Source organism: Thermobia domestica, chromosome 7 (genome assembly GCF_964235325.1).
Source record: "Thermobia domestica chromosome 7, izTheDome1.hap1.1, whole genome shotgun sequence".
Lineage (NCBI taxonomy): Eukaryota > Metazoa > Arthropoda > Insecta > Zygentoma > Lepismatidae > Thermobia > Thermobia domestica.
This window is the reverse complement of record NC_137460.1, coordinates 143288711-143307552: the sequence shown is the minus strand read 5'-3', so window position 1 is coordinate 143307552 and position 18842 is coordinate 143288711. Positions and strand designations below refer to the sequence as shown.

Below are 18842 nucleotides of genomic sequence, written 5' to 3'. Positions count from 1 at the left end.
TCTCTAATAAATGTCAGTGGAATTTTTACCAAGTTTTCACTTAACATCTCAAACGGTTAATACGCTCTCTTTTATCACCTCTCACGTGCTGTATGCATTATTAAAAAATCATTCTATTTTTAGTGGATTCGAACTTACGTCCATTGTATTTTCAATCTAGCGTCTTAGACACTACATTCCTGCGTTCTAACCATCTAGAATATGAGAATTAAATCAATACAGAGAAAGCGGAGAAAAAGAAAGTAGAAATTGTCGAAGTGGGAACATAAAATACCAATACCAACATATGTTCCTACAACTAAACGTTTACCAAGCAACGATCTTCTTGTAGTGGTTAAGGCGCTAGATTACAAATGCAAAGGACGGAAGTTCGAATTGCTCCAAGGAGTATATTTTTTTGTAGGTTTTAAAAATAATGCATAGAGCACATGAGCGGTGGTGAAAGAGAACGTATTATCCGTTAAATACGTTAAGTGAAAAAGAGTTAACAATTTCTTGCCAAAAATGCCGTAAAATTTCTATTCAATTTTGCCCTTTTGTCTATCATCACCTCTGAAACTGAAAGAGAGAGAGAAAGAGAGAGATGTTTCCGGAACTGAGAGTGAGGTGCTTCCATTCAAATCAACGAGTTGACAAATAGACGCTTACATAATGAGAATGTGGAATACAAACAACTATAAAACATCAAAGTGATAATTACAAGCATTATCATCTAAAGTTCCGGAACCATGACGGTCAGTGAAACATGATCCGATGTCGGACGTCGAGAAATAATTTGATAATGAAATGAAAACAAAACTTTAGAAAAGAAATTATTATGATGCACTGGACACAACATGATTGCCTGTTTCTTCTCATGTTAAATTGTTTCATTTTAGCGATGCGAGACGAAGCCTGTATCTCGTCTCGTGGCTAATTTCAGTGTCATTTCGTCTTTCCGAAACAAGACAGATTGTTATCTCGTCTAATTTTCTTTCGTAAACCTCATAACAATAGAAGTAAAATTGGACGCCATGCGAATTCGAAATGTAACGAAGTTTACAAGTTAGAATTGATAATCGGACAAGAGAGGGCTATGGAATGCTTTCGAGACATTTAAAACGCGATGAGTCCAGACAAGGTCATGTCACGTGTTGTCGGAAACGAGACGATACAGACGCTTTGTCTCGTCTCGTCTCGTCTCGGATTTAACAAAGCCTATATTGTCACTCCCATGCTGAATTGGAAACCTCTCACCAGAACTGAAGTGGGTCTTGTGTCAAGTGAGACATGTGGGTCAAGATGTGTAAGTCGGTTAGTGGGTCGTGGGTCAACAAGATGTGACCCACTGCAATCCACCACCCACCGTGACCCACCATAAACCAGCAATCCACCATAACCTATAGACTCACTACGACCCACGGACACACACTGCTTAGTGCATTGTATATAGCATACTCTGCACAGTGGTGAATATGTCTACATTTTACTTTTAGGGTCTCTATTTTCTTTTTTTTTCTTTTTTCCATTTGTTTCTATTTACTTACCTGAGATGACTATATCTTACAAGAAAAAAGCAGACTTTGTTAAATGAGCTTTCGCGAGGTAGTAGTGCATATTTAAAGTGTTAATATTACAAACTGGGAGAATGCAATAAACAGAAATTGCCTAGAAAATGCGTCTTACAGTTTCGACTCGCCGTATATATAAAACGAGCCTAAAATTCCCAAGTGACGGTGTGGCAGAGAATGGAGCATTCATGATTCACGTGTAAAGGATCGCGAGTTCGATTCCCGCTCGAGTCAACTTGTTTTTGCTTTTACCAATAAAGTAGTTATTTATAACTACAAGTTAAATATTAATTCACCATATGTTTATAATGCATGAAACAACAGGAATTTTTAAACCACTTGTAAAACTTTTCAATGTTTCATGTGAACTAAATATAAATATAACCTATTTTGTAAAGTCGTTAAGGCTGTTGCTACCTCTTCGCTGAGTCGAGTTTTCCCCTATCTAACAACATTGGAACTTTTTTCGTGTTTTTCTCAGCAAGCAATGAACAAATCCTTATAAAAATTTGCATAGAGTCAGGCCGATAATAAAGGATTTGTTATATGAGCTTATAATTTTACTAAAAGCCTCCAATTAAGTTATTCATTCCCCCCTTTTTTTCATGTGAAGATTTGCAACAGTGCGATTTCTGCTTCTCCCTGTTTGTGTTAGCAGCGTGAGGGAAATTCGGGCTAGCCATTTAAAACAGGTTTTTAAACTCTGTCCATATCACATCTGTGGAATGAAATTTTCTAGCCGTCTCGTCCTTTTCGAGGACAGGTTTATGGCACTGAGGAGGGGCGCTCTTTATTTTCTTTGCTAAACCTATTGCTTTTAGTATATTCGTCTAGTCTCATTCGGAGTTCTTGTGGTTACTTTCAAACATAGAAAGGTACCTCTTGCATTTCATGTATTTCAGTCTTACACCTGGTGATTGGTTATACAAATATAAATTAGCAGACGATTGTGATAGCAGATACATTTCCTGTGTGGGGGCCGCGGTGGCTCAGTGGTAGAGCGTTCGTCTCAGTTACATGGGGTCCTTGGTTTGATCCCAGCTCGCGCTAAGTGAACTTTGTGGTGGACAAACACCGTGTGCATGGGTTTTCTCGGAATTCTCCTGTTTTCTCCCACTTTCTTCATTCCACCATTTCATTCATTACTTACCATCACCGTCTCCTTTGCCTAACCGGCATAACTGTGGGACGTAAAACTTACAGATTTCATTTCATTTTTAAATTTTCTGTGTGAAATAATAATAATAATAATAATAATAATAATAGGAAATTCTTGGCACAAGAGATTGTAACGAGCAAGGAATATCAGTGCGGCTTGGCACTAGTAATTTAGTTAAAATTTGTGGTCACCACATCGGTTCCTCCTTGCCGGTGTTTCCCTGACCAGAGACTGGCCGCGCTGCCGACACCAGTGGGGTTTTCACATTGAAAACACCAGCGCTCTTTGACTTTTGTAACCTCGCGGAAACAGGTAAACCAGTGGAGATAGCATTTTGGAATAATTATATATATGTATATGCAGCCCGTATCCTGGAGGATCTAGGGATTTGTCCCCCTAAATTTTCGCTGGCCCCCCTAAACTTTTCACGGTAGGCTTGCAAATGAACTATAATATGGTGATAAACTATGATATGGTTGGATCGGGTTCCCCTAACTTCAGCCGCCCCCCTACATTTTTGGGCTGGCTACCGGTTTGTGTATATGTATTTGAAACTGTGAATAGTAGTATAGAATGTTTATGCTAAATAATAATAATTTCATTTCTACCACATACGAAGGAAATTTAGAAATAAACTTTTTTTTTTTTTTGTCACACTAATGTGTTCTTAGCGTGAATGCTGTCGAATTCTATTCCTAATGATGACAGATTTTTCGGTGTTGTTTCAGTATCGTGAGGCAACTGGGAAACTGAAGAACTGACCACACATTACCCTTCTAACACAGCACATTTGTAGGAGAAAGTGAAGTGTAATATCAGGGATTCTTTTACTACACAAGAAAACATCTATACATAATGAAATATGTAGTGTTAATGTAGATACAAACGTCATTTTCTTGGTAACGTCTTTTCTTGGTTATTACTTTTCGAAATATGTATAGGGACTTATTTCTTGGTAACAGGGAATAGGGACTTAAGTGTTACCTGCTAATAATAACCTTGTAACTTACGCATTCTAAATAAGAAATATTTATTTTCCAGATGGTGAACGCGAAATTTCATCTATAGCTACAATATATATATATATATATAGTACAACACATATTAACAGAATAATTTTAATTTTATGCATTATTTTTTCATGCTTCATTTTAAAATATAGGGCTTTTTTGTTGACGTACACCAATTTGTCAATGTCATACATATTAAACTAAAGCATTACCGTATGAGTATAAAAATATGTGATGGAATACTTTGTTACATCAAGCCACAACATTATGTAAATGAAGTTATTAGAAAAATAATAAACAAGCGAAGCACTATTCCCAATTTAAATATCTATGAGCATACTCCAAAATCCCTAGGTAAGTTTCTACATTGAAAAAAAAAGTAAACAAAATTCACAAGCCCACGCTAAACATAAATACAGGAAAAGTTAAATAAAAAAAAATATTAGTAAAATTTCTACTCTTCCCCTCCAAAATTGTGTCTCAAATCAAGTAACTTGCTTAAATTATACTGGTCTATGACTTTTTAATTTTGTTGATAAGTAGGCAAAGTTACACTCGAAGTATTGACTTCAATCAATACAAATAAATCAAACAAAACATTAATATTTCACATTTATTTATACAATGAGTATGTCATAGTTTTTTTAAAAAAAAAACAATTTTCATTTCATGTATAAATTTTAAAGAAATAATTCGGTTTCAAATGTTACTTTCACGCAAAAAAAAAAAAGAAATATACGATGGTAAATTAAAGTGAGATTACAGCGTTACAGTACATAAAAAACTATTTTTTTATATTATACTATGTACATTGTAAGATCAAACCACAAGTTCTCTAAACGTACACATACCATTTTAAAAAGTAGTTCAAATAAGATGCTAATTGCCGACAACTCTCGAAACTTATCTAAGAAGCAACTTTAAAAAATTGACAAAAGTTATAGATATATTTCATGAGTGAGTAAAGAAAGAATACAAATGTAGATTAAAAAGAGATCTTTTTAAAAAATCTGCAGTTAACAGGAATATAGTTAAACAAATCTAAAAGATTCTATAAAATAGATTTAAACAAATCTTTAATCAGATCAATTGATTTCCTAAATTTTCTTTGTATCACCTTATATATAAATATAAAAAATATATAAAAACAAGAATTTTAGGAATAATCCAAAAAAAAAAAATGGATCAAAAGATAGCGATCTTGGCTAAGAATTTTAAAAATGATCCAAAAAGTGCAGAAAAAGATTGCGATCTTGCCAAATAATTAGTTTTTGGATCAGGGGCCATAAAAATTAGCAACGGCTCCTAAATCGAGTTTTCGTATTTTTACGGAATAAACACATCATACTGAGTAAATTGTTAGTTTGGGTTTGGCTACACCACCTGTAGTTCTCCAGATATAAGGCGTACAAGAAAATGTTTGATTGTATGAAATATATTGGATTTTTTGGATAAGGGCTCACAAAATTTTTGAATGGGCCCTAAATCGAGTTTTCGTATTTTTTACGGAATAAGCACATCATGCGGACTAAATTGTTACTTTTTGGTTTGGCTATAGTATATGTAGTTCTCAAAATATTGGACGTACAAAAAAATGTTTGAATGGATGAAGTATATTGAATTTTTGGATCAGGGCCCAAAAATTTATTGAATGGCAGCTAAATCGTTTTTTTTTTTAACGGAATAAGCACATCATACTGAGTAAATTGTTAGTTTTGGTTTGACCACACTTTGTAATTGTCAAAATATGGGGCGTACAGGAGAATTTTTGATTGAATGTAATATATTGAATTTGTGGATCAGGGCCCACAAAATTTTTGAACGGTTCTTAAATCGAGTTTTTGTATTTTTTACGCAATAAGCACATCATACTAAGTTAAGTCATAGTTTGGGTACGCTATATGTAGTTCTCGAGATATAAGGCCTACAAGAAAATTTTTGTCTGAAATATATTGGATCTTTTGATCCAATAGGGTCTAAATGTATACAATATATATTGGTGTTGTTGTCCATTATTATGTTTGATCTAAATCTATAGTTGACTGGTAATAGGTACTATTTTGAGCACTATTCGTTGTTACAAACGATACACTTTATTTAAAATTGAAATATAATAAATAAAATAAAAATAATTCTCTTAGCAAGATACGTCACTATAAAAGTAGCTTTTCTTTTACCAGTATAGAAGTTTATTATAAATACCTCATATATAGATAAAATCGGCATTGGAGTCAAGAAAGGTATGTCTCTTCATGTTTTGAAAAATGTAATAATAATAATAATAATAATAATAATAATAATAATAATAATAATAATAATAATAATAATAATAATAATAGTGACATTTGCTTTCGTATACATTAAAAGTATCTTTATTCAATAAAGACAGTTCGCTTCTAATTGCTTATAACTGTCTATACTTGACGGGAGGAAAAGCTAATGTAAATAAGAATAGATCTGTTCTCGCTGTGTTTATTTTTTTCTGCTTTCAGCAAAGAAAACGTACTCCAACGCCTCCTAACTGAAATGCCATAAATATGTCATTGTTGAAAAGGGTCCCCTCACAGCTGTGGACAATGTTGAAACTTCAAAGTAACCCTCGCCGCAACCTGCTAGAAGAGAAAACGCAGTGTCGTCAATGCGTTGTTGCAAATCTTCACATGAAAAAAGGGGGGAATGAATAACTTAATTGGAGGCTTTTAGTAAAATTATAAGCTCATATAACAAATCCTTTATTATCGACCTGACTCCATGCAAATTTTTATAAAGATTTGTTCATTGCTTGCTGAGAAAAACACGAAAAAAGTTCCAATGTTATTAGATAGGGGAAAACTCGACTCAGCGAAGAGGTAGCAACAACCTTAAATGAAAAATTTTCTTGACGATTCGTGTCTATATCTGTGGACAGAGTGCGAATTGCAAGGGGGAATATTCGGAAATCCCCTTTGGCTATAGCATACATCCAGTATTCCCTAGCGGATTTCCCCCTCACCCCCCTTGCAATTCGCACACTGTCCACAGATATAGACACGAAACTTCGGACACAACGACTGTGGTAACCGTAATGCAGCTAGTGATATCAATATATTTATGAATTAGGTTATATTTTGTATCTAGTTCACATAAAACATTGAAAAGTTTTACAACTGATTTGAAAATTCCTATCGTTTAGAATATATGAACATATAGTGAATTAATATTTTACCTGTAGTTATAAATAACTACTTTATTGGTAAAAAGCAAAAATAAGTTGACTCGAGCGGGAATCGAACGCTGGACCCTTTACGCGGGAATCGAACGCTGGACCCTTTACACGAGAATCGTAAGTGTTCCACACTGCCACACCGCCACTTGATAATTTTAGGCGTCATACCATATATACGGCGAGTCGAAACTTTGAGATGCTTTTTCTAAGCTATTTCTGGTTATTGCGCTCTCCCAGATTAAATGTGCACTACTACCTCGCGAAAGATGGCCCCTAAATTCATTTAACAAAGTCTGCCTTGTCCTTGGTAGATATACACACCTCAGGTAAGTAAACACAAACAAATGCAAAAGAAGAAAATGGAGATCCTGAAAGTAAAATTTAGACAAATTCGCCACTCTTCAGAGGATGCTATATACAATGCACTAAGCAGAGTGTGTTGGTGGGTCGTAGTGGATATGTAGGTTATGGTGGGTCACGGTGGGTGGTGGGTTGCAATGGGTCACGTCCTGCTGACCCACGGCCCACGATCTACTTCATCTCTGATGAGAGGTTTCCAATCCAGCATGGGCGAGACAATATAGGTTTTGTTAAATCCGAGACGAGATGAGACAAAGCGTCTGCCTCGTCTCGCTTTCCTAGACGAGACGTGACAGGTCCTTGTCTGGACTCGTCGCGTTTTAAATGTCATGAAAGCATTCCATAGCCCTCTCCTGTCCGATTATCAATTCTAACTTGTAAACTTCGTTACATTTCGAAGCCGCAAGGCTTCCAATTTTACTTCTATTATTATGAGATTTACGAAAGAAAATTAGACGAAAGGAGACTAGATAACAATTTATCTCGTTTCGGAAACACGAAATGACACCGGGATAGCCACGAAACCAGCGGCGTATCTAGAAGGTAAAAACTGGGGGGGCTGACTGAATTGAGACTACGATAAGTATATCATGACCTTACTATAAATTTTCAAAACTATATAAATGATAGCTTAAATTATTTTCGTCAATCTGAAAGTGGGGGGTCCTAGGCCCCCCGCCCCCGAGCTAGATCCGCCACTGCAAAGACGAAACACAGGCTTTTTTTCGCCTCTCTAAAACGATACATTTTCACATGACGAGACGAAACAGGCAACCATGTTGTGTCTAGCGCATCATAACCATTCCTTTTATAAAATTGTTTTCATCTCATTATAAAGTTATTTCTCGAAATCCGACCTCGGATCATCTTCCTTTTATCGACTGTCATTGTTTCCTTCACTAACTTGTGTTCATAATTGTAATTTTAAAAAAAATCATTCTGTTTTCTACGGTTTTCATTCCACGGTCAGTCTACCGTTTTCATTCTACCACTTGTGAAGTAAAATTAACATATGATAGGTTATAATGGTGTTGTGAATGTTTGTTATGTGTCTAATTGTTTGAAACTAATGTATATTTAGACAATCGATATTATGTGGGGTTAATTGCATTCATCTATTACTACTTAACTGTCTATGTATGGTATATCTATCAGCGTAGTGTTCTACGTTTTCCTTCGTAGAACACAGTTGTTTAAAGGCTCTGGATTAAGTGCAATGGAACTGTATAATAGTCTAGGCATGTAACGTTGATGGGGAAATGGAAGTTAAAACTACAGCATGAAGTGTGGAAAGAGGGATCTTTCTTTTTTTCTCTTGAAATGTCTGTAATGTATTGCTTGTTCCGTTTACTGTATCGCTATTCTCGCTGCTTCCTTCAGGCGTTATTCAGCGTGCCTCGGTAGCTCGCATGTGCATAGCAAAACTCACGAGTGTAATATGCATGACTCACTGTGTAACGCAGTGTTGCAATAACTTCGCTTTGTCGTTAACAAATATAGTGCTTTTGCTGTCTCGAATATCAATAAAACTGGTTGTAGAAAAAAAAATAACTGAATACGAATCTGCTAAAAGTCTACTTATATAGTTTAATATTGTAGTCTCAATATGGTCCCTCATCCCAAAACTTGTGTTTGTTTTCACAGGACACATTTGGGGAGAGGGGGAGTTGTGTAAGTCACAATATTTTGGTATTCGTGATATTAGTGATATGTTGTTCGGATCTTGGAACCTTAGGTGATAACGCTTCCAATTATTATTAGTTTTCTGTTTTATGGCTGTTTGTATTCGGCATTCTTATTATGTAAGCGTCTATTTGTCATCTCGTTGATTAGAATGGAAGCTGTACACTCTCAGTTCCAGGAGCATCTCTCTCTCTCTCTCTCTGCAATAGGCACATTTCTGAAGAAATTTGTCTATCATAGAGATTCACATGGGCGAAATTCGGGAAAATCTCCAGTTTTTCCGGTCACCACCCTCTGATACAACCCCTGATAAAATATACTTGCTTCCTCATCTACATTGTCTCACTTCTCTAATAAATTTCACCGAAATTTTTAACTCGTTTTTACTTAACATATTAAACGGGTAATACGCTTTCTTTTACCACCTTTCATATGCTGTATGCATTATTTAAAAATATATATATATACTACTTGGAGCAGATTCGAACCGCCGTTCTTTGGGTTTGTAATCTAGCGTCTTAACCACTACACCAAGATCGTTGCTCGTTAAACGCTTAGTTGTTGCATATTTGTTGTATTTGTATTTTATGTTCCCACTTCGACAATTTTTACTCTTTTTTTTTTCGTTTAGCAGCTGTTTCTGGCTTTCTCCTTGTGTGTCGTCTTTTATTTACACTATGCACTATTCGTATTCACAGCTTGTGCCCCTCTGCAATGTCTTATTCAGATTAGACTTTTCTTCTTGTCCCTCAGTAAACATTTGATTGATTTAATTCTCATACTCTCCATGGATGGAGCGCAGGAATGCCAGACTCAAAAAACAGGTGTACATTTACTTTCCTGACAGATAATACATATATTTACATTTTAAGAAAAATGTCTCTCAGCTTCTAGTACCTCACAAGTTTGTTATATTAGCGGTTTTAATTTTGTAAAATTTTACTTGAAGTATCTAGTATCTGGCATTGGATAAGTACAAATTAAGCTCCAAAGATGATCCGATCATTAATAGAAATTACATAGAGCTAAAAAACATTGCAAAATGTTGTTTGCTAATCAGATAGAGACGACAGTATCTAGAAAATATTTACTATTGAAAAATCCTTATTAGGAGGCTCCAATGAAATGCTATAAGATTATAATAAGCTATTACTTAACAGAAATGCCAACGCCCTAGCACCGTAATCACTTTCGTCGAGGTACACAAGTGTTATTATAAATGTGCTTGAATATAAAGGCGTCCACTTCATTTTAGATGGCTTCCACATATAAGAGGCACTATAGCACCTGTGATTGGAATAGCATGGTGATTGGAACGAAGGGGTCTGTGTCAAATATAAAAGTAGGAGCGGAGAAAATAGAACAAGTGAATAGTTTTTCATACCTGGGTAGTATACTTAGTAATGACATGAAATGCGAACGTGAAATAAAAGCAAGGATAGGAATGGCGAAAGAAGCCTTTAGGAGGAAGAAAAGTCTGTTTTGTGGGACCTTGAATAAAGAGTTGAGAAAAAGACTCACAAAATGCTTCGTGTGGAGTGTTGTACTGTATGGGGCGGAAACGTGGACATTACGTAAAGGTGACGAAAATCGACTGGAAGCCTTCGAAATGTGGGTGTGGAGAAGAATGGAAAGAATTAGTTGGGTAGAGCGGAAAACGAATGAGAGAGTGTTAGAAATGGTGGGTGATAAAAGAACACTTTTAGATATTATTAGGAAGAGGAAGAGAAACTGTTTGGGACATTGCCTAAGAAGAGATTGTATCACGAGGGACGTCCTAGAGGGTATGGTGGCGGGAAAGAGAGGGAGGGGGCGAAAGAGACTACAATTAATGGATGATATTAAAACAGAAAGATCATACGTGAAGACGAAAAGGTTAGCGGAGGACCGTGGAGCATGGAAGCTTCTCAGCTGCAGCAAGTGACCTGCCAATAAAGGCAGAATACCTATGATGATGATGATAGCACCTGTAACTTTTCACACTAGTAAGGCTACATTTATAAAAATACAGCTTTTGTCCATTGTGTAGAAATAGCCTGCCGGAGGAATTTTCAATATAGCCCTATTCTACATGTACTCACTTCTCTCAACTGTCGTATGGAACCGAGTTACAAGTTTCCGACTCCACTAATGATTTCTTAAATACCATTCTTCTATTGTGAAGTTAACGGTATTAACTTCTGCTTTTAGAAAAAAATAAGTTACGACCATATTCTTAATCTGCACAGCTAAAGTAAAGTAGAACTTTTTACGTGGAGGTCAAGTTTAGACGCGTCATTCCAAATAAAATTGTTGGAAAACTAGGCCAATCAGCCCCAGTTTGGACCCACATGACCTTCTTCTCCGCGTTTTATTACAATTTATATTTTGTTTTAATATATTTTACCTTGAATTATTTTTCTCATTGCTGAATTGCACTCTTAACTTTTAATTACAGAGATTTCATATTCTCATCCTTTCTTTGCTCTTTGCTAGAGGCGTATCCATCTGCATTGTATTACTCAGCAAGACTAGTACTTTCCAACAGGGTTGGCTGGTTTAAACCAGCTTTCTTTTCAAACAAAAAAAAATTAAACCAAAAAAAAAAAACGAAAAATGCTTTAAATTGTATGAAGTTCATGGTGACGTTTCTACATATCGAACCATATGCATTATTTTTATCTCCTTTTCACCTTTTAAACAAGACGTTCCATGTTCAATTCTCAATCGAACCAAAACCATTCTTTCTAGTGTAAACCAAGTAGTGGTTCGAATGTTCTTTTAAGTGAAAGTGTTGTTGATAACCTCGGTATTACATAAAGCCTATATATACAAAAGGAAACCAAATTGTTATTTTTACTTGCCGGAATGGTGGTTGTTCTATAAAAAAGCCAAGCTTGCTTAAATTTATTGATAGAAAATGGCAAAATTTATCGACTACTTACATAGCTGCCAACATTAGGTTGGATTGGAATTTCAGTTTTAATTTTATTGAATAATATGTACATACTAAATTTGTAATTTAATACCTCAATTTTAACGTACTGATTATAATACATTGACCTTACAATTTTATATGCAAAGCAATAACGGGATTTTCCGTTATTGCTTTGCATTTAAAGTGATAACAGGATTTTCTCGATGGCTAAGGCGGGAGTTTCCCGATTTACATATAATTCTGTATAATGGTTTCACTTGCGCAACTGTTTACTTGTTTGTAACTCTGAAATGACTCTTGACAATTGCATTAACTAGTATGTAAAGATCAGTACAACGTATTTTTATCAGATGTCCTTCGTTTAGTAAGTCGTAAGACTCACCGCATTTGTGGCTAATAAGTCCCGGTTTCGAGTTCAAATGGAGTACAATTACTCTCGGATGTACGGCGAGAAAAGGTTTCGATTTCGCTTTAAACTTACGTGACCCCTTCCAGCATAAGCTCGCTGCTGCATAATAAAGCCAAGGCCAAACAAACTTATTTCTGTCCAAATGTAATATAAATTTATAAAGCAAATTATTTAAACCCCGCCCAAAAAAAAAAATGGATTAAACGAAAAGAAACGGCGGGTTTAAACCAGATAGTCGGGTTTTTGGTTTACTCAAAAAAAATCATTTTTTTTTTTTTTTTTTTGCCAACCTTGCTTTCCAACTATTAAGTATTGCAAACTACGCATTATTTAAAAAAAAAAACACGATAATAAATCCTCACCTTCTCATATTAGAACCAGCATTATAAACACACTACTAAACTATTATATAAACACATTTTCAGCAGGAGACTGGGCCAAATACAAATATATCTACCTGGAGCATCAAAAATTACAAAACCGATATCTAAGTACTATCTATCTCCACTGCACTAGGAAATACTTATATCACTGGACGTGGATTTTACAAGTTTATATCACGATAAAATGGAATAGCATCCAAAATTTTGTCCAATTTTTCCACATTCAATTTAGATACACCTCTCTTCTTATTACTTTTAGTTTTACATGTCTGTAATTTTTTCATGTACTGCACTATACAAATCCTAGGTTAGTTAGTAATGCACTGGGATTGAAAGGTTGCCATCTTATCCTCCATTGTCGGCTTACCTTATATCGCATCAACAGTGAACTAACATAGTTCGAATAATTTCGCTATTCTTCCTAATTAAACACGCTAAACTGATGGCATTTATTCCTTTGTTTTCTTACTTTCATGTTAATATTTCATCTGAGTGTTTATTGCGGCAGTTAAGTAAAAAATTATAATTCTTACACTAACTTCCTTTTCATGGTCTTCCAAAAGATTTGCACTGATGACTCGACATTAACCCATTTCGCATAGATAAGGTTTAACGTGGCTGCTAAAAATAATTGTGGAAAGATTTCAATTCTTTCATGACTTGCGCGTAAGTGCAGCGCACGGACATAAGCATAAAAACTACTGCCAAAAACAGTAACTAACCTATGCTATGTTGTCACTAAAAGCACAATTGCTTTCTAACCGACTAAGTGCAGGGAGAAAATGCTGGATCGAAGGAAGCAGGCATGTCAGTGATGGTGTGTATGTGTGTAAATAAGGTGGGCCGAACACATGAATTGTGCACCAAGACAAGATCCCAAATCACCTTCAACATTTTGACGCTGGTAACGCAATATTTGTAAGTATAAAATCAGGATCAGTACACTTTGCAGAAATATACCGGTTGCGGTAAATAATATCTAATAGTAATCTTTCTTACTCACTTATTTTACCCGACGTAAAGCAGTAGCGATGATTTTACCCTAAGAAATCCTACAGTTAGAAACATAAAGAAACTGTATTCCTTATAAAATACAGCCGTACTTTTCACTATTTAATTCTGCCGTCCGCAGGAATTTCCTCCCGGTAGAAACGTCTTCATATCCAGAATATTGAGTTTTATTTGTAACTTCAGCAAAATGTTTTGTGCCTAAAAGTAAGCAGCATCTATTTTGTATTTTCATCTTTCTTTTTAAGATACACCAAAACCAAGGCTATATTAGAAATGAACCTACAAATGGCTTATAAGAAGGGGTTCAACAATTGTTTCTAAAAATCGTTACAATTTCGGTAATGTCTGTTCACATTCGGCTAGTTTAGGTTATGTTACATTATGTTAGTGTAGGGCTCTTGCATAACTTTCCAAAAAGTAACAGAATTTCTGTTCATTTCTGTAATATTTTGCTTAATTTTACTAGTATTTGGTTAGGTTTAGTTAGGTATTATGTTAAGTCTAAGTACTTGTATCATCCAATTCTGCTCTATTTCTTTCTTTTTATATGTGCGTGTGTGTGCTACTGGACCTCTTCTGCTAAACACAACTGATTTAACTTAAAGTGGGAGTAAAGTAAAAGCAAAGGCTCCAAAACGAAGGCGCCAGTTATCTATGATTTCGAGCAAGCAACGTAGAATTTAACAAGTAAAATACTAACTTATTAACCAAATACTTAAGATACTTTATGCTTCTGTGTTCCTAAAAACCAACGTTGTAAATGCAGAAAAGTTCTTCCTATGTTTAAGAAGTCAACTGCGTGGGAAAATATCAAATACTATAATTCTTTTTCATTCTCTATTCATATGTCAATACAAGTACATTGTGCAATTTCGCTCCAGCTTGTATACTCACAAAGAAACAAAAACTTACTCTCTATTAATTTTATGAAAATGGATCAAAACTTACCTAACCCGTTTCTACTCCTACCTAGTGATGCGTAAATTCCCGGAAAGATAGTATTCAAAAATATTAACTGGGAATATTCGTGTTCTAATTACACTACATTTATTCCTGTTGTGTCCAGATGATACTTTAAAATCTATACTCTGAACGCTATTATGTTATTTTATTATACTTAGAGAGTACGCATAAATGTAAAATATGTTTTATGTGAGTAAATATATTGTAAAAACGTTTGTATAGAAAACTAACATACTTTTACACCGCTAAACAGTTTAAATTATATGTAAGTGGATTTTCTAAACTTGGCCCTACTACCGATATTATAAACATATTAAATTTTAAAATGTTATAAAGAAATTAGGTGGAATTATTGCCAAGAAACAAATGTCTCACTATTTTCTCGACATTTGCACATACATATTTATCCCAACAATATTTGCAAGATACTGACTTATCTTTAGAATTTTGCACTTAACATTGCCACACACACATGTAAGAGAAGTCCGGGTAATTATTTAAAAATTCGAAATGAAATGAAATGACATCTTTGAATTTTACGTCCCATGGTTATACAGGTTAGGCTAAAAAAGAGGATGATGATCAGAAATGAATGAAATGGTGGAGTAAAGAAAGTGGGAAGAGCCGGGAGAACACCAAGGAAACCCAAGATAAAGGTGTTTGTCCACCACAAAGTCCACACGGCGCGAGCTGGTATCGAAACAGGAACTCCAAGAATGGAGGTGAACGCTCTACCACTGCCCATCACTAGAACAGACCCACACCGCATTCTAATACAAGATGGGGCCGCGGTGGCTCAGTGGTAGAGCGTTCACCTCTGGTGCTAGGGGTCTCGGGTTCAAATCCTGCTCCCACCAAGTGAACTTTGTGCTGGACAAACACCGTGTGCGTGGGTTTTCTCGGGGTTCTCCCGTTTCCTCCCACTTTTTTCATTCATCTCTCATCATCACAGTCTCCTTTAACCTAACCGGCATAACGTGGGAAGTAAATCTCAAAAATTTCATTTCATTTTTCTATTACAAGATGTTGTGTCAAAATTAGGCAGCACTTCGAAATGCTAATATCTTGAAAGCAAAGGGTTCACTCGAGTAGACTATATATATATATATATAGGTAAAATAACATGTGAAATATTTTTCGTAAAAGAAGAAGAGTGTGAATAAAAGTAATTAATGTCATTGGATATAATACTGAAGTACATTTTGAATGGTAGTGAATATATTCTAAGTGTAACTATTTATTGAAGCGGAAGGCGGAGGAATACAAGAATGCGAAGAAGGTAGAAATAAACGGCGGGAATATTCTGTTAGTGTGTTCTGTTACGAATGGACGTTTGCGATGGATGTAATGCAAACGTGCAGTTTTATTGCAAAGAACTGCGTGATAAAGAGCGTCATATTATAAAGTTTGTGCACCGTCATGGTATGTTGAACTGTAAAATCAAACGTGCGAAATGTGGAAAAGAAGTAAAAATTCAGAACAGACGAATTTCTCCTCCCAGCTAGTCATTTGTACCCGGGAAAGCAGTGAAGCCAGTTTGAAGGTAAAAATTATTATTATCATTGAAATGTTTTTAATGTAAAAATTATTGCAAACATTTTATGTATTTTTGCACTACCCTAGTTTATGCGCATGACCCCCGTCCCTGACGCGCCTGCTCCCTACGGACGCACGCCATCCTTTTGCTCGGGGGCCCTGCTGCACTCCTGGCTTCATTCGGTTAGATAACATTCGTGGTCTTTAGTGCCCACCTAGCACAAGTTGGTTCAAGGTTTATTTAGTGCATATTCTGCAAAAATAAACCGGAAAATGCAATAAATGTGTGAAAATTTGGTAGAACCGTCAGCTCTAGTAATGCCAAAACAAATTATCCTGGATAGATGGTTATAAAAAAGTATTGGGGAGGATATTACTCCAGCAATGGATTGACAATCGTTGATAATGGTATATATGCGTTTCAAATATACATAACTATGGTTATACTTAAGGAGCTTCCCATTTAGGAAAGGACGAGAAACGCCATACTTTTAGGAATTATTCATTCAGTATCTAGCATGTTATAAAGTAGGTAACAGAGTGAGTTCTAATTAGTTAATGAGAGATTCGAAATAAAAGATTGTGTATTCCGCTCTCGTTGTGTTTTGAAGTTTGTTTCGCCCTTGTACTTAAGGTATGATGATTTAGCTCCCATTCTTGTTACCTAGGCATTTGAGATTAAAAAAATAAACGCTTTTACTTTGTTGTGAGAGATCATCCGCCTTATGCAGAGCCGTTTTGACGCATTATTAGCGTCATACTATAGGTCAGACTACTGCAGGAAACATGTTAGTCGAACTCTTTAGTATGGCACTAATCACGTTACTAAACGAATCTGCGTAAGGCCCCATATGTTTAACCCTGTAGCTGTAAGAATTTCTAAAAACAAAGATAGTAAACTAAAATTCGCACCCTTGAAATATTTTAGCAACCTGGTCTAGCTAACCGGCTGAATAGCACCACTGCCCCTACCCTATTTTCTCTCTTTTATTCCGTGCAGCGTGCAGTTTTAATATACGGATTCATACTGTAAGTAGTAGTAGGGGGAGGAGTAGCAGTAGCAGTACGAACGGGCTTGAAGCCCCACAGTAGTTCGTTAGGTTCTGTTCTTAACATAAAATGGGAGAACTAAAAGACTTCCCCAATTTTTTCCGAATATTTCACAATCTGTGGATCCGTATAGTAAAACTGAATCTTTATTCTATCCTACCCTACTCTACTATACTATACCCTTTTTAAAGCGGTCCTGCTTATCGATATGCAGCTGGAGCGTGCATTGTGAAGTTTACCCGAAAAAAGCAAAAATTAAAATTAGTGTCTATAAATCAAGATTACATCTTGAAGGTCTGTAACGTCTTAGAAACTTTACTAATCCTATATTAGTATGGAATTAATAAAATAAATAGTTTCCTTATACATCCCATACTTAACCTTATCAGGACTAAATATTTTTTCAAAGATATTTTTCGAACTTCAGGGACTCCTTCAATAGACAGTCCCTTACGTAACGTTTCACATCCAGGGCGTACATAAGTACCTGAATTACTCTTTTTGGGCTTAATGTACGCTTAACTTCAATGCGACAGATGCGTTGCCAAGAAAAAGGGCGCCATTCAATAGTGCCAACCTGAGACGTCATAAAATACCATTTCGAGAGGCAGAAATTCCCATATTGCTCTTGAATTTTCCACGCTATACTATTAACATTTTTTAATGTTTTCTAACATGAACAATGAAATTAATATATATCTGTCATTTTCTTCAATATATGACCGAATTATATAAAAAATCCGATCGTCTGCTTTTATTAAACAGTTTATGAATAAATATTTTCCTAAGTCCTTTTGTTGTGAGTTTAGTGTTTCCATTACCTTTTGTGCCATAACCTTCCACTGAACGTAATGCAACTATAGAGCGTCTCACCCTTAGATAGCAATACAGGAGTAAATGGCAATGCTTTTCCTTAAAACTAAGCCTGATTTTTAGAAATAGTTTTATTTATTAGATATAGATAGATTTTGTATTGTATTCTCTATCAAATAATGTGTTTTTCTGATATCAAGAAGTATTTTCAAGTATTGAAATAGTGAAATCTTGCTAATGGCAAATTCTAACGTCGCGTTAAACATATCCGTATGCAGAGTCATTTTGACATGTGATTAGAGCCATACTAAAGAGTTCGACTAACTTAAGGTTCCTGTAGTAGTAAGACCTTTAGTATGACTCTAATCATTCCTCAAAATGACTCTGCATAAGGCGGATCACGTCATAAGTTGGGAATTATAAGATATACAAAGTTGAAGCTTACACAGCTATTAACACTATATTTAATGCCAATGTTAGAAGAGTTGGCATTCAAAAGACCTTCTTGAATTTTAAAATAAAAAAATATAAGAGAAAATGCATATAATATTGAAATGCAATACCTAAATAGTTGGCTAACGAGAAACTTTTTTTATTCTTCAGCTTAGATCGGGGTGCAAAGCGAGAAAAATATTGAGAAAGGATTGAAGTTATTTTAAAAACAAATTACAGGTTCATATCTTTCTGTATTTAGGTTTTATGACTTTTAATGTTAGGAGTCAACTTTCCAAAGCGCATGCATCTGACAACAAGAAAGGCAGTCACAAATCTTGCCAATGTAATTTTCCTTATA

General features: G+C 35.3%; 1 protein-coding gene across 2 annotated transcripts in view; it reads right to left on the bottom strand.

Annotated features, from left to right (window-relative positions):
• LOC145690434 (uncharacterized) overlaps nt 1-17818 on the bottom strand; it is a 56093-nt gene extending 38275 nt beyond the window's left edge. Inside the window, exon 1 of one of the 2 annotated variants that reach the window (XM_081765309.1) lies at nt 17724-17818. The gene's annotated coding sequence lies outside the window, so the exon portion shown is untranslated. Of the gene's footprint in view, nt 1-17617 lie in introns of both variants that reach the window. The other variant, XM_081765308.1, reaches the window with a different exon arrangement.
• Nucleotides 17819-18842: the final 1024 nt, after the last annotated feature.